Here is a 17,636-nt window from a genome sequence, read left to right on the forward strand (position 1 = left end):
ATGAGAGCCATGTGATCAGTGCATGATCAGTTACCTGATCAGTGTATGATCAGCCACGTGATCAGGGCATAATAGCCATGTTATCAGTGCATGTTCAGTCACGTGATCCATGCATACGCAGTCACGTGATCAGTGCATGATAGCTACGTGATCAGTGCATGATCAGTCAAAAGTTCAATGCATGATCAGCCTCGTGATCAGTGCATGACAGTCACGTGATCAGTGCACACAGTTACGTGATCAGTGCATGCGCAGTCAAGCGATCAGTGCATGATAGCCACGTGATCAGTGCATGATAGCCAAGTGATCAGTGCATGATAGCCACCTGATCAGTGTGTGATCAGTCACGTGATCAGTGCCAGGTCTGTCACGTGATCAGTGTATGATATCCACGTGATCAGTGCATGCGCACTCATGTGATCAGTGCATTGTAGCTTCGTGCTCAGTGCATGATCATTCACGTGTTCAGTGCGTGAGAGCCATGTGATCAGTGCATGATAGCCACGTGATCAGTGCATGATCAGTCACATGATCAGTGCAAAATCTTTCCCGTCTAAGTGTATGATCATCCACATTATCAGTGCATGTAGAGTCAAGTGATCAGTGCATGATAGCGGCATGATCATTGCATGATCAGTCACGGGATATGTGCATGTGCAGTCACGTTATCAGTGAATGATAGCCACGTGATCAGCGCATGATCAGTCCCGTGAGCAGTGTATGACCAGCCACGTTATCAGTGCATGATAGGAAGGTGATCATTGCATGATCAGTCACGTGATCATTGCATGGTCAGCTACGTGATGAGTGCATGATAGCCAGGTGATCAGTGCATGATCAGTCTCGTGATCAGTGTATGACCAGCCACATGATCAGTGCAGGATAGCCACATAATTAGCGCCTGATAGCCAGGTGATCAGTGGATGACCAGTCACGTGAACCGTGTATGATCAGTCATGTGATCAGTGCATGCGCTCTCATGTTATCAGTGCATGACAGCTACGTGATCAGTGCATGATCAGTCACGTGATCAGTGTATGATTCCCACGTGATCAGTGCATGCATAGTCAAGTGATCAGTGAATGATAGCCATGTAATCAATGCATGATCAGTCACGTGATGAGTGTATGATCAGCCACGTGAACAGTGCGTTCTCAGTCACGTGATCAGGGCGCACTGATCTGGGTGATTCCTGTCTGCTCATCTGCTTGACAATTGCCAGCTGAGGTGCGTGATTCCCACCTGCTCATCTGCTTGATAACTGCCAGCTGAGCTGCGTGATTCCTGCCTACTCATCTGCTTGATAATTGCCAGCTGAGCTGTGTGATACCTGTCTGCTCATCTGCTTGATTATTGCCAGTTGAGCTGCGTGATTCCTGCCTGCTCATCTGCTTGAACATTGCCAGCTGAGCCGTTTGATTCCTGCCTTCTCAGCTGCTTGATTATTGCCAGCTGAGCCACATGATTCGTCACAGCTGAAGTCCATGATTATTGCCTGCTGATTGCATGATTCGTGCCTTCTCAGCTCTTTGATTATTGCCTCCTGAGTCACATCATCAGTGCATGATAGCCACGTGATCAGCACATGATCAGTCACATGATCAGCACCAATCAGACATGTGATCATTGCATGCTCAGTCCCGTGATAAGTTCATTATCAGCAACGTGATTAGTGCATTATCGGCCACTTGAGCAGTGTATGATCAGCCACGTGATCAGTGCATGAGCAGTCACGTGATCAGTGTATGATCAGCCAAGTGATCAGTGCGTGATAGGCACGTGATCAGTGCATGATCAGTCACGTGATCAGTGCATGATCTGCCCTGTGATCAGTGTATGATCATACACTTGATCAGTAAATGCACAGTCATGTGATCAATGCATGATAGTGACGTGATCTGTGCATGATCAGTCACTCGATCAGTCCATGGTCAGCCACGTGATCACTGAATGATAGCCACGTGATCAGTGCATGATCAGTCCTGTGATCACTGTATGATCAGCCACGTGATCAGTGCATGATAGCCACCTGATCAGTGCATGATCCGTCACGTGATCAATGCAAGATCTGCCACGTGATCAGAGTATGATATGCACGTGATCTGTGCATACACAGTTACGTGATCAGTGCATTATAGCTATGTGATCAGTGCATGATCAGACACGGGATCAGTGCATGAGAGCCACGTGATCAGTGCATGATAACTTTTGTGAACAGTGTATGATCAGCCACTTGATAAGTGCATAGTAACCACGTGATCAGTGCATGATCAGTCACGTGATCAGTGCATACGCAGTCACGTGATCAGTGAATGATAGCCACGGGATCAGTGCATGATCAGTCCTGTGTCACTGTATGATCAGCCACGTGATCAGTGCATGAGACCACAGGATTAGTGCATGACAGGGACGTAATCATTGCATGATCAGTCAGTTGATCAGTGCATGATCAGCTACGTGATCAGTGCATGATCAGTCAAATGAACAGTGCATGTTCAGCCACGTGATTTGTGCATGATAGCCACCTGATCAGTGCATGATCCGTCACGTGATCAGTGCAAGATCTGCCACGTGATCAGTGTATGATATCCACGTCATCAGTGCATGCGCAGTCACATGAACAGTGCATTATAGCTACGTGATCAGTGCATGATCAGCCACGTGATCAGTGCATGGGAGCCATGTGATCAGTGCATGATCAGTTACCTGATCAGTGTATGATCAGCCACGTGATCAGGGCATAATAGCCATGTTATCAGTGCATGTTCAGTCACGTGATCCGTGCATATGCACTCACGTGATCAGTGCATGATAGCTACGTGATCAGTGCATGATCAGTCGAAAGTTCAATGCATGATGAGCCTCGTGATCAGTGCATGACAGTCACGTGATCAGTGCATACAGTTACGTGATCAGTGCATGCGCAGTCAAGCGATCAGTGCATGATAGCCACGTGATCAGTGCATGATAGCCAAGTGATCAGTGCATGATAGCCACCTGATCAGTGTGTGATCAGTCACGTGATCAGTGCAAGGTCTGTCATGTGATCAGTGTATGATATCCACGTGATCAGTGCATGCGCACTCATGTGATCAGTGCATTGTAGCTTCGTGCTCAGTGCATGATCATTCACGTGTTCAGTGCGTGAGAGCCATGTGATCAGTGCATGATAGCCACGTGATCAGTGCATGATCAGTCACATGATCAGTGCAAAATCTTTCCCGTCTAAGTGTATGATCATCCACATTATCAGTGCATGTAGAGTCAAGTGATCAGTGCATGATAGCGGCATGATCATTGCATGATCAGTCACGGGATATGTGCATGTGCAGTCACGTTATCAGTGAATGATAGCCACGTGATCAGCGCATGATCAGTCCCGTGAGCAGTGTATGACCAGCCACGTTATCAGTGCATGATAGGAAGGTGATCATTGCATGATCAGTCACGTGATCATTGCATGGTCAGCTACGTGATGAGTGCATGATAGCCAGGTGATCAGTGCATGATCAGTCTCGTGATCCGTGTATGACCAGCCACATGATCAGTGCAGGATAGCCACATAATTAGCGCCTGATAGCCAGGTGATCAGTGGATGACCAGTCACGTGAACCGTGTATGATCAGTCATGTGATCAGTGCATGCGCTCTCACGTTATCAGTGCATGACAGCTACATGATCAGTGCATGATCAGTCACGTGATCAGTGTATGATTCCCACGTGATCAGTGCATGCATAGTCAAGTGATCAGTGAATGATAGCCATGTAATCAATGCATGATCAGTCACGTGCTGAGTGTATGATCAGCCACGTGAACAGTGCATTCTGAGTCACGTGATCAGGGCGCACTGATCTGGGTGATTCCTGTCTGCTCATCTGCTTGACAATTGCCAGCTGAGGTGCGTGATTCCCACCTGCTCATCTGCTTGATAATTGCCAGCTGAGCTGTGTGATACCTGTCTGCTCATCTGCTTGATTATTGCCAGTTGAGCTCCGTGATTCCTGCCTGCTCATCTACTTGAAAATTGCCAGCTGAGCCGTGTGATTCCGGCCTTCTCAGCTGCTTGATTATTGCCAGCTGTGCCGCATGATTCGTCACAGCTGAAGTCCATGATTATTGCCTGCTGATTGCATGATTCGTGCCTTCTCAGCTCTTTGATTATTGCCTCCTGAGTCACATCATCAGTGCATGATAGCCACGTGATCAGCACATGATCAGTCACATGATCAGCACCAATCAGACATGTGATCATTGCATGCTCAGTCCCGTGATAAGTTCATTATCAGCAACGTGATTAGTGCATTATCGGCCACTTGAGCAGTGTATGATCAGCCACGTGATCAGTGCATGAGCAGTCACGTGATCAGTGTATGATCAGCCAAGTGATCAGTGCGTGATAGGCACGTGATCAGTGCATGATCAGTCACGTGATCAGTGCATGATCTGCCCTGTGATCAGTGTATGATCATACACTTGATCAGTAAATGCACAGTCATGTGATCAATGCATGATAGTGACGTGATCTGTGCATGATCAGTCACTCGATCAGTCCATGGTCAGCCACGTGATCACTGAATGATAGCCACGTGATCAGTGCATGATCAGTCCTGTGATCACTGTATGATCAGCCACGTGATCAGTGCATGATAGCCACCTGATCAGTGCATGATCCGTCACGTGATCAATGCAAGATCTGCCACGTGATCAGAGTATGATATGCACGTGATCTGTGCATACACAGTTACGTGATCAGTGCATTATAGCTATGTGATCAGTGCATGATCAGACACGGGATCAGTGCATGAGAGCCACGTGATCAGTGCATGATAACTTTTGTGAACAGTGTATGATCAGCCACTTGATAAGTGCATAGTAACCACGTGATCAGTGCATGATCAGTCACGTGATCAGTGCATACGCAGTCACGTGATCAGTGAATGATAGCCACGGGATCAGTGCATGATCAGTCCTGTGTCACTGTATGATCAGCCACGTGATCAGTGCATGAGACCACAGGATTAGTGCATGACAGGGACGTAATCATTGCATGATCAGTCAGTTGATCAGTGCATGATCAGCTACGTGATCAGTGCATGATCAGTCAAATGAACAGTGCATGTTCAGCCACGTGATTTGTGCATGATAGCCACCTGATCAGTGCATGATCCGTCACGTGATCAGTGCAAGATCTGCCACGTGATCAGTGTATGATATCCACGTCATCAGTGCATGCGCAGTCACATGAACAGTGCATTATAGCTACGTGATCAGTGCATGATCAGCCACGTGATCAGTGCATGGGAGCCATGTGATCAGTGCATGATCAGTTACCTGATCAGTGTATGATCAGCCACGTGATCAGGGCATAATAGCCATGTTATCAGTGCATGTTCAGTCACGTGATCCGTGCATATGCACTCACGTGATCAGTGCATGATAGCTACGTGATCAGTGCATGATCAGTCGAAAGTTCAATGCATGATGAGCCTCGTGATCAGTGCATGACAGTCACGTGATCAGTGCATACAGTTACGTGATCAGTGCATGCGCAGTCAAGCGATCAGTGCATGATAGCCACGTGATCAGTGCATGATAGCCAAGTGATCAGTGCATGATAGCCACCTGATCAGTGTGTGATCAGTCACGTGATCAGTGCAAGGTCTGTCATGTGATCAGTGTATGATATCCACGTGATCAGTGCATGCGCACTCATGTGATCAGTGCATTGTAGCTTCGTGCTCAGTGCATGATCATTCACGTGTTCAGTGCGTGAGAGCCATGTGATCAGTGCATGATAGCCACGTGATCAGTGCATGATCAGTCACATGATCAGTGCAAAATCTTTCCCGTCTAAGTGTATGATCATCCACATTATCAGTGCATGTAGAGTCAAGTGATCAGTGCATGATAGCGGCATGATCATTGCATGATCAGTCACGGGATATGTGCATGTGCAGTCACGTTATCAGTGAATGATAGCCACGTGATCAGCGCATGATCAGTCCCGTGAGCAGTGTATGACCAGCCACGTTATCAGTGCATGATAGGAAGGTGATCATTGCATGATCAGTCACGTGATCATTGCATGGTCAGCTACGTGATGAGTGCATGATAGCCAGGTGATCAGTGCATGATCAGTCTCGTGATCCGTGTATGACCAGCCACATGATCAGTGCAGGATAGCCACATAATTAGCGCCTGATAGCCAGGTGATCAGTGGATGACCAGTCACGTGAACCGTGTATGATCAGTCATGTGATCAGTGCATGCGCTCTCACGTTATCAGTGCATGACAGCTACATGATCAGTGCATGATCAGTCACGTGATCAGTGTATGATTCCCACGTGATCAGTGCATGCATAGTCAAGTGATCAGTGAATGATAGCCATGTAATCAATGCATGATCAGTCACGTGCTGAGTGTATGATCAGCCACGTGAACAGTGCATTCTGAGTCACGTGATCAGGGCGCACTGATCTGGGTGATTCCTGTCTGCTCATCTGCTTGACAATTGCCAGCTGAGGTGCGTGATTCCCACCTGCTCATCTGCTTGATAATTGCCAGCTGAGCTGTGTGATACCTGTCTGCTCATCTGCTTGATTATTGCCAGTTGAGCTCCGTGATTCCTGCCTGCTCATCTACTTGAAAATTGCCAGCTGAGCCGTGTGATTCCGGCCTTCTCAGCTGCTTGATTATTGCCAGCTGTGCCGCATGATTCGTCACAGCTGAAGTCCATGATTATTGCCTGCTGATTGCATGATTCGTGCCTTCTCAGCTCTTTGATTATTGCCTCCTGAGTCACATCATCAGTGCATGATAGCCACGTGATCAGCACATGATCAGTCACATGATCAGCACCAATCAGACATGTGATCATTGCATGCTCAGTCCCGTGATAAGTGCATTATCAGCAACGTGATTAGTGCATTATCGGCCACTTGAGCAGTGTATGATCAGCCACGTGATCAGTGCATGAGCAGTCACGTGATCAGTGTATGATCAGCCAAGTGATCAGTGCGTGATAGGCACGTGATCAGTGCATGATCAGTCACGTGATCAGTGCATGATCTGCCCTGTGATCAGTGTATGATCATCCACTTGATCAGTGCATGCGCAGGCATGTGATCACTGCATGATAGTGACGTGATCTGTGCATGATCAGTCACGAGATCAGTCCATGCTCAGCCTCGTGATCAGTGAATGATAGCCACGTGATCAGTGCATGATCAGTCCTGTGTCACTGTTTGATCAGCCACGTGATCAGTGCATGAGACCACAGGATTAGTGCATGACAGGGACGTAATCATTGCATGATCAGTCACTTGATCAGTGCATGATCAGCTACGTGATCAGTGCATGATCAGTCAAATGAACTGTGCATGTTCAGCCACGTGATTTGTGCATGATAGCCACCTGATCAGTGCATGATCCGTCACGTGATCAGTGCAAGATCTGCCACGTGATCAGTGTATGATATCCACGTCATCAGTGCATGCGCAGTCACATGAACAGTGCATTATAGCTACGTGATCAGTGCAGGATCAGCCACGTGATCAGTGCATGAGAGCCATGTGATCAGTGCATGATCTGTTACCTGATCAGTGTATGATCAGCCACGTGATCAGGGCATAATAGCCATGTTATCAGTGCATGTTCAGTCACGTGATCCATGCATACGCAGTCACGTGATCAGTGCATGATAGCTACGTGATCAGTGCATGATCAGTCAAAAGTTCAATGCATGATCAGCCTCGTGATCAGTGCATGACAGTCACGTGATCAGTGCATACAGTTACGTGATCAGTGCATGCGCAGTCAAGCGATCAGTGCATGATAGCCACGTGATCAGTGCATGATAGCCAAGTGATCAGTGCATGATAGCCACCTGATCAGTGTGTGATCAGTCACGTGATCAGTGCAAGTTCTGTCACGTGATCAGTGTATGATATCCACGTGATCAGTGCATGCGCACTCATGTGATCAGTGCATTGTAGCTTCGTGCTCAGTGCATGATCATTCACGTGTTCAGTGCGTGAGAGCCATGTGATCAGTGCATGATAGCCACGTGATCAGTGCATGATCAGTCACATGATCAGTGCAAAATCTTTCCCGTCTAAGTGTATGATCATCCACATTATCAGTGCATGTAGAGTCAAGTGATCAGTGCATGATAGCGGCATGATCATTGCATGATCAGTCACGGGATATGTGCATGTGCAGTCACGTTATCAGTGAATGATAGCCACGTGATCAGCGCATGATCAGTCCCGTGAGCAGTGTATGACCAGCCACGTTATCAGTGCATGATAGGAAGGTGATCATTGCATGATCAGTCACGTGATCATTGCATGGTCAGCTACGTGATGAGTGCATGATAGCCAGGTGATCAGTGCATGATCAGTCTCGTGATCAGTGTATGACCAGCCACATGATCAGTGCAGGATAGCCACATAATTAGCGCCTGATAGCCAGGTGATCAGTGGATGACCAGTCACGTGAACCGTGTATGATCAGTCATGTGATCAGTGCATGCGCTCTCATGTTATCAGTGCATGACAGCTACGTGATCAGTGCATGATCAGTCACGTGATCAGTGTATGATTCCCACGTGATCAGTGCATGCATAGTCAAGTGATCAGTGAATGATAGCCATGTAATCAATGCATGATCAGTCACGTGATGGGTGTATGATCAGCCACGTGAACAGTGCGTTCTCAGTCACGTGATCAGGGCGCACTGATCTGGGTGATTCCTGTCTGCTCATCTGCTTGACAATTGCCAGCTGAGGTGCGTGATTCCCACCTGCTCATCTGCTTGATAACTGCCAGCTGAGCTGCGTGATTCCTGCCTGCTCATCTGCTTGATAATTGCCAGCTGAGCTGTGTGATACCTGTCTGCTCATCTGCTTGATTATTGCCAGTTGAGCTGCGTGATTCCTGCCTGCTCATCTACTTGAAAATTGCCAGCTGAGCCGTGTGATTCCTGCCTTCTCAGCTGCTTGATTATTGCCAGCTGTGCCACATGATTCGTCACAGCTGAAGTCCATGATTATTGCCTGCTGATTGCATGATTCGTGCCTTCTCAGCTCTTTGATTATTGCCTCCTGAGTCACATCATCCGTGCATGATAGCCACGTGATCAGCACATGATCAGTCACATGATCAGCACCAATCAGACATGTGATCATTGCATGCTCAGTCCCGTGATAAGTTCATTATCAGCAACGTGATTAGTGCATTATCGGCCACTTGAGCAGTGTATGATCAGCCACGTGATCAGTGCATGAGCAGTCACGTGATCAGTGTATGATCAGCCAAGTGATCAGTGCGTGATAGGCACGTGATCAGTGCATGATCAGTCACGTGATCAGTGCATGATCTGCCCTGTGATCAGTGTATGATCATACACTTGATCAGTAAATGCACAGTCATGTGATCAATGCATGATAGTGACGTGATCTGTGCATGATCAGTCACTCGATCAGTCCATGGTCAGCCACGTGATCACTGAATGATAGCCACGTGATCAGTGCATGATCAGTCCTGTGATCACTGTATGATCAGCCACGTGATCAGTGCATGATAGCCACCTGATCAGTGCATGATCCGTCACGTGATCAGTGCAAGATCTGCCACGTGATCAGAGTATGATATGCACCTGATCTGTGCATGCACAGTTACGTGATCAGTGCATTATAGCTATGTGATCAGTGCATGATCAGACACGGGATCAGTGCATGAGAGCCACGTGATCAGTGCATGATAACTTTTGTGAACAGTGTATGATCAGCCACTTGATATGTGCATAGTAACCACGTGATCAGTGCATGATCAGTCACCTGATCAGTGCATACGCAGTCACGTGATCAGTGAATGATAGCCACGGGATCAGTGCATGATCAGTCCTGTGTCACTGTATGATCAGCCACGTGATCAGTGCATGAGACCACAGGATTAGTGCATGACAGGGACGTAATCATTGCATGATCAGTCAGTTGATCAGTGCATGATCAGCTACGTGATCAGTGCATGATCAGTCAAATGAACAGTGCATGTTCAGCCACGTGATTTGTGCATGATAGCCACCTGATCAGTGCATGATCCGTCACGTGATCAGTGCAAGATCTGCCACGTGATCAGTGTATGATATCCACGTCATCAGTGCATGCGCAGTCACATGAACAGTGCATTATAGCTACGTGATCAGTGCATGATCAGCCACGTGATCAGTGCATGGGAGCCATGTGATCAGTGCATGATCAGTTACCTGATCAGTGTATGATCAGCCACGTGATCAGGGCATAATAGCCATGTTATCAGTGCATGTTCAGTCACGTGATCCGTGCATATGCACTCACGTGATCAGTGCATGATAGCTACGTGATCAGTGCATGATCAGTCGAAAGTTCAATGCATGATGAGCCTCGTGATCAGTGCATGACAGTCACGTGATCAGTGCATACAGTTACGTGATCAGTGCATGCGCAGTCAAGCGATCAGTGCATGATAACCACGTGATCAGTGCATGATAGCCAAGTGATCAGTGCATGATAGCCACCTGATCAGTGTGTGATCAGTCACGTGATCAGTGCAAGGTCTGTCATGTGATCAGTGTATGATATCCACGTGATCAGTGCATGCGCACTCATGTGATCAGTGCATTGTAGCTTCGTGCTCAGTGCATGATCATTCACGTGTTCAGTGCGTGAGAGCCATGTGATCAGTGCATGATAGCCACGTGATCAGTGCATGATCAGTCACATGATCAGTGCAAAATCTTTCCCGTCTAAGTGTATGATCATCCACATTATCAGTGCATGTAGAGTCAAGTGATCAGTGCATGATAGCGGCATGATCATTGCATGATCAGTCACGGGATATGTGCATGTGCAGTCACGTTATCAGTGAATGATAGCCACGTGATCAGCGCATGATCAGTCCCGTGAGCAGTGTATGACCAGCCACGTTATCAGTGCATGATAGGAAGGTGATCATTGCATGATCAGTCACGTGATCATTGCATGGTCAGCTACGTGATGAGTGCATGATAGCCAGGTGATCAGTGCATGATCAGTCTCGTGATCAGTGTATGACCAGCCACATGATCAGTGCAGGATAGCCACATAATTAGCGCCTGATAGCCAGGTGATCAGTGGATGACCAGTCACGTGAACCGTGTATGATCAGTCATGTGATCAGTGCATGCGCTCTCACGTTATCAGTGCATGACAGCTACATGATCAGTGCATGATCAGTCACGTGATCAGTGTATGATTCCCACGTGATCAGTGCATGCATAGTCAAGTGATCAGTGAATGATAGCCATGTAATCAATGCATGATCAGTCACGTGCTGAGTGTATGATCAGCCACGTGAACAGTGCATTCTGAGTCACGTGATCAGGGCGCACTGATCTGGGTGATTCCTGTCTGCTCATCTGCTTGACAATTGCCAGCTGAGGTGCGTGATTCCCACCTGCTCATCTGCTTGATAACTGCCAGCTGAGCTGCGTGATTCCTGCCTGCTCATCTGCTTGATAATTGCCAGCTGAGCTGTGTGATACCTGTCTGCTCATCTGCTTGATTATTGCCAGTTGAGCTCCGTGATTCCTGCCTGCTCATCTACTTGAAAATTGCCAGCTGAGCCGTGTGATTCCTGCCTTCTCAGCTGCTTGATTATTGCCAGCTGTGCCGCATGATTCGTCACAGCTGAAGTCCATGATTATTGCCTGCTGATTGCATGATTCGTGCCTTCTCAGCTCTTTGATTATTGCCTCCTGAGTCACATCATCAGTGCATGATAGCCACGTGATCAGCACATGATCAGACACATGATCAGCACCAATCAGACATGTGATCATTGCATGCTCAGTCCCGTGATAAGTGCATTATCAGCAATGTGATTAGTGCATTATCGGCCACTTGAGCAGTGTATGATCAGCCACGTGATCAGTGCATGAGCAGTCACGTGATCAGTGTATGATCAGCCAAGTGATCAGTGCGTGATAGGCACGTGATCAGTGCATGATCAGTCACGTGATCAGTGCATGATCTGCCCTGTGATCAGTGTATGATCATCCACTTGATCAGTGCATGCGCAGTCATGTGATCACTGCATGATAGTGACGTGATCTGTGCATGATCAGTCACGAGATCAGTCCATGGTCAGCCGCGTGATCAGTGAATGATAGCCACGTGATCAGTGCATGATCAGTCCTGTGTCACTGTTTGATCAGCCACGTGATCAGTGCATGAGACCACAGGATTAGTGCATGACAGGGACGTAATCATTGCATGATCAGTCACTTGATCAGTGCATGATCAGCTACGTGATCAGTGCATGATCAGTCAAATGAACTGTGCATGTTCAGCCACGTGATTTGTGCGTGATAGCCACCTGATCAGTGCATGATCCGTCACGTGATCAGTGCAAGATCTGCCATGTGATCAGTGTATGATATCCTCGTCATCAGTGCATGCGCAGTCACATGAACAGTGCATTATAGCTACGTGATCAGTGCAGGATCAGCCACGTGATCAGTGCATGAGAGCCATGTGATCAGTGCATGATCAGTTACCTGATCAGTGTATGATCAGCCACGTGATCAGGGCATAATAGCCATGTTATCAGTGCATGTTCAGTCACGTGATCCGTGCATACGCAGTCACGTGATCAGTGCATGATAGCTACGTGATCAGTGCATGATCAGTCAAAAGTTCAATGCATGATCAGCCTCGTGATCAGTGCATGACAGTCACGTGATCAGTGCATACAGTTACGTGATCAGTGCATGCGCAGTCAAGCGATCAGTGCATGATAGCCACGTGATCAGTGCATGATAGCCAAGTGATCAGTGCATGATAGCCACCTGATCAGTGTGTGATCAGTCACGTGATCAGTGCAAGGTCTGTCACGTGATCAGTGTATGATATCCACGTGATCAGTGCATGCGCACTCATGTGATCAGTGCATTGTAGCTTCGTGCTCAGTGCATGATCATTCACGTGTTCAGTGCGTGAGAGCCATGTGATCAGTGCATGATAGCCACGTGATCAGTGCATGATCAGTCACATGATCAGTGCAAAATCTTTCCCGTCTAAGTGTATGATCATCCACATTATCAGTGCATGTAGAGTCAAGTGATCAGTGCATGATAGCGGCATGATCATTGCATGATCAGTCACGGGATATGTGCATGTGCAGTCACGTTATCAGTGAATGATAGCCACGTGATCAGCGCATGATCAGTCCCGTGAGCAGTGTATGACCAGCCACGTTATCAGTGCATGATAGGAAGGTGATCATTGCATGATCAGTCACGTGATCATTGCATGGTCAGCTACGTGATGAGTGCATGATAGCCAGGTGATCAGTGCATGATCAGTCTCGTGATCAGTGTATGACCAGCCACATGATCAGTGCAGGATAGCCACATAATTAGCGCCTGATAGCCAGGTGATCAGTGGATGACCAGTCACGTGAACCGTGTATGATCAGTCATGTGATCAGTGCATGCGCTCTCACGTTATCAGTGCATGACAGCTACATGATCAGTGCATGATCAGTCACGTGATCAGTGTATGATTCCCACGTGATCAGTACATGCATAGTCAAGTGATCAGTGAATGATAGCCATGTAATCAATGCATGATCAGTCACGTGCTGAGTGTATGATCAGCCACGTGAACAGTGCATTCTCAGTCACGTGATCAGGGCGCACTGATCTGGGTGATTCCTGTCTGCTCATCTGCTTGACAATTGCCAGCTGAGTTGCGTGATTCCCACCTGCTCATCTGCTTGATAACTGCCAGCTGAGCTGCGTGATTCCTGCCTGCTCATCTGCTTGATAATTGCCAGCTGAGCTGTGTGATACCTGTCTGCTCATCTGCTTGATTATTGCCAGTTGAGCTGCGTGATTCCTGCCTGCTCATCTACTTGAAAATTGCCAGCTGAGCCGTGTGATTCCTGCCTTCTCAGCTGCTTGATTATTGCCAGCTGTGCCGCATGATTCGTCACAGCTGAAGTCCATGATTATTGCCTGCTGATTGCATGATTCGTGCCTTCTCAGCTCTTTGATTATTGCCTCCTGAGTCACATCATCAGTGCATGATAGCCACGTGATCAGCACATGATCAGACACATGATCAGCACCAATCAGACATGTGATCATTGCATGCTCAGTCCCGTGATAAGTGCATTATCAGCAACGTGATTAGTGCATTATCGGCCACTTGAGCAGTGTATGATCAGCCACGTGATCAGTGCATGAGCAGTCACGTGATCAGTGTATGATCAGCCAAGTGATCAGTGCGTGATAGGCACGTGATCAGTGCATGATCAGTCACGTGATCAGTGCATGATCTGCCCTGTGATCAGTGTATGATCATCCACTTGATCAGTGCATGCGCAGTCATGGGATCACTGCATGATAGTGACGTGATCTGTGCATGATCAGTCACGAGATCAGTCCATGCTCAGCCTCGTGATCAGTGAATGATAGCCACGTGATCAGTGCATGATCAGTCCTGTGTCACTGTTTGATCAGCCACGTGATCAGTGCATGAGACCACAGGATTAGTGCATGACAGGGACGTAATCATTGCATGATCAGTCACTTGATCAGTGCATGATCAGCTACGTGATCAGTGCATGATCAGTCAAATGAACTGTGCATGTTCAGCCACGTGATTTGTGCATGATAGCCACCTGATCAGTGCATGATCCGTCACGTGATCAGTGCAAGATCTGCCATGTGATCAGTGTATGATATCCACGTCATCAGTGCATGCGCAGTCACATGAACAGTGCATTATAGCTACGTGATCAGTGCAGGATCAGCCACGTGATCAGTGCATGAGAGCCATGTGATCAGTGCATGATCAGTTACCTGATCAGTGTATGATCAGCCACGTGATCAGGGCATAATAGCCATGTTATCAGTGCATGTTCAGTCAGGTGATCCGTGCATACGCAGTCACGTGATCAGTGCATGATAGCTACGTGATCAGTGCATGATCAGTCAAAAGTTCAATGCATGATCAGCCTCGTGATCAGTGCATGACAGTCACGTGATCAGTGCATACAGTTACGTGATCAGTGCATGCGCAGTCAAGCGATCAGTGCATGATAGCCACGTGATCAGTGCATGATAGCCAAGTGATCAGTGCATGATAGCCACCTGATCAGTGTGTGATCAGTCACGTGATCAGTGCAAGGTCTGTCACGTGATCAGTGTATGATATCCACGTGATCAGTGCATGCGCACTCATGTGATCAGTGCATTGTAGCTTCGTGCTCAGTGCATGATCATTCACGTGTTCAGTGCGTGAGAGCCATGTGATCAGTGCATGATAGCCACGTGATCAGTGCATGATCAGTCACATGATCAGTGCAAAATCTTTCCCGTCTAAGTGTATGATCATCCACATTATCAGTGCATGTAGAGTCAAGTGATCAGTGCATGATAGCGGCATGATCATTGCATGATCAGTCACGGGATATGTGCATGTGCAGTCACGTTATCAGTGAATGATAGCCACGTGATCAGCGCATGATCAGTCCCGTGAGCAGTGTATGACCAGCCACGTTATCAGTGCATGATAGGAAGGTGATCATTGCATGATCAGTCACGTGATCATTGCATGGTCAGCTACGTGATGAGTGCATGATAGCCAGGTGATCAGTGCATGATCAGTCTCGTGATCAGTGTATGACCAGCCACATGATCAGTGCAGGATAGCCACATAATTAGCGCCTGATAGCCAGGTGATCAGTGGATGACCAGTCACGTGAACCGTGTATGATCAGTCATGTGATCAGTGCATGCGCTCTCACGTTATCAGTGCATGACAGCTACATGATCAGTGCATGATCAGTCACGTGATCAGTGTATGATTCCCACGTGATCAGTGCATGCATAGTCAAGTGATCAGTGAATGATAGCCATGTAATCAATGCATGATCAGTCACGTGCTGAGTGTATGATCAGCCACGTGAACAGTGCATTCTCAGTCACGTGATCAGGGCGCACTGATCTGGGTGATTCCTGTCTGCTCATCTGCTTGACAATTGCCAGCTGAGTTGCGTGATTCCCACCTGCTCATCTGCTTGATAACTGCCAGCTGAGCTGCGTGATTCCTGCCTGCTCATCTGCTTGATAATTGCCAGCTGAGCTGTGTGATACCTGTCTGCTCATCTGCTTGATTATTGCCAGTTGAGCTCCGTGATTCCTGCCTGCTCATCTACTTGAAAATTGCCAGCTGAGCCGTGTGATTCCTGCCTTCTCAGCTGCTTGATTATTGCCAGCTGTGCCGCATGATTCGTCACAGCTGAAGTCCATGATTATTGCCTGCTGATTGCATGATTCGTGCCTTCTCAGCTCTTTGATTATTGCCTCCTGAGTCACATCATCAGTGCATGATAGCCACGTGATCAGCACATGATCAGACACATGATCAGCACCAATCAGACATGTGATCATTGCATGCTCAGTCCCGTGATAAGTGCATTATCAGCAACGTGATTAGTGCATTATCGGCCACTTGAGCAGTGTATGATCAGCCACGTGATCAGTGCATGAGCAGTCACGTGATCAGTGTATGATCAGCCAAGTGATCAGTGCGTGATAGGCACGTGATCAGTGCATGATCAGTCACGTGATCAGTGCATGATCTGCCCTGTGATCAGTGTATGATCATCCACTTGATCAGTGCATGCGCAGTCATGGGATCACTGCATGATAGTGACGTGATCTGTGCATGATCAGTCACGAGATCAGTCCATGGTCAGCCTCGTGATCAGTGAATGATAGCCACGTGATCAGTGCATGATCAGTCCTGTGTCACTGTTTGATCAGCCACGTGATCAGTGCATGAGACCACAGGATTAGTGCATGACAGGGACGTAATCATTGCATGATCAGTCACTTGATCAGTGCATGATCAGCTACGTGATCAGTGCATGATCAGTCAAATGAACTGTGCATGTTCAGCCACGTGATTTGTGCATGATAGCCACCTGATCAGTGCATGATCCGTCACGTGATCAGTGCAAGATCTGCCATGTGATCAGTGTATGATATCCACGTCATCAGTGCATGCGCAGTCACATGAACAGTGCATTATAGCTACGTGATCAGTGCAGGATCAGCCACGTGATCAGTGCATGAGAGCCATGTGATCAGTGCATGATCAGTTACCTGATCAGTGTATGATCAGCCACGTGATCAGGGCATAATAGCCATGTTATCAGTGCATGTTCAGTCAGGTGATCCGTGCATACGCAGTCACGTGATCAGTGCATGATAGCTACGTGATCAGTGCATGATCAGTCAAAAGTTCAATGCATGATCAGCCTCGTGATCAGTGCATGACAGTCACGTGATCAGTGCATACAGTTACGTGATCAGTGCATGCGCAGTCAAGCGATCAGTGCATGATAACCACGTGATCAGTGCATGATAGCCAAGTGATCAGTGCATGATAGCCACCTGATCAGTGTGTGATCAGTCACGTGATCAGTGCAAGGTCTGTCACGTGATCAGTGTATGATATCCACGTGATCAGTGCATGCGCACTCATGTGATCAGTGCATTGTAGCTTCGTGCTCAGTGCATGATCATTCACGTGTTCAGTGC

Source organism: Bos indicus, chromosome 18, assembly GCF_029378745.1.
Source record: "Bos indicus isolate NIAB-ARS_2022 breed Sahiwal x Tharparkar chromosome 18, NIAB-ARS_B.indTharparkar_mat_pri_1.0, whole genome shotgun sequence".
Lineage (NCBI taxonomy): Eukaryota > Metazoa > Chordata > Mammalia > Artiodactyla > Bovidae > Bos > Bos indicus.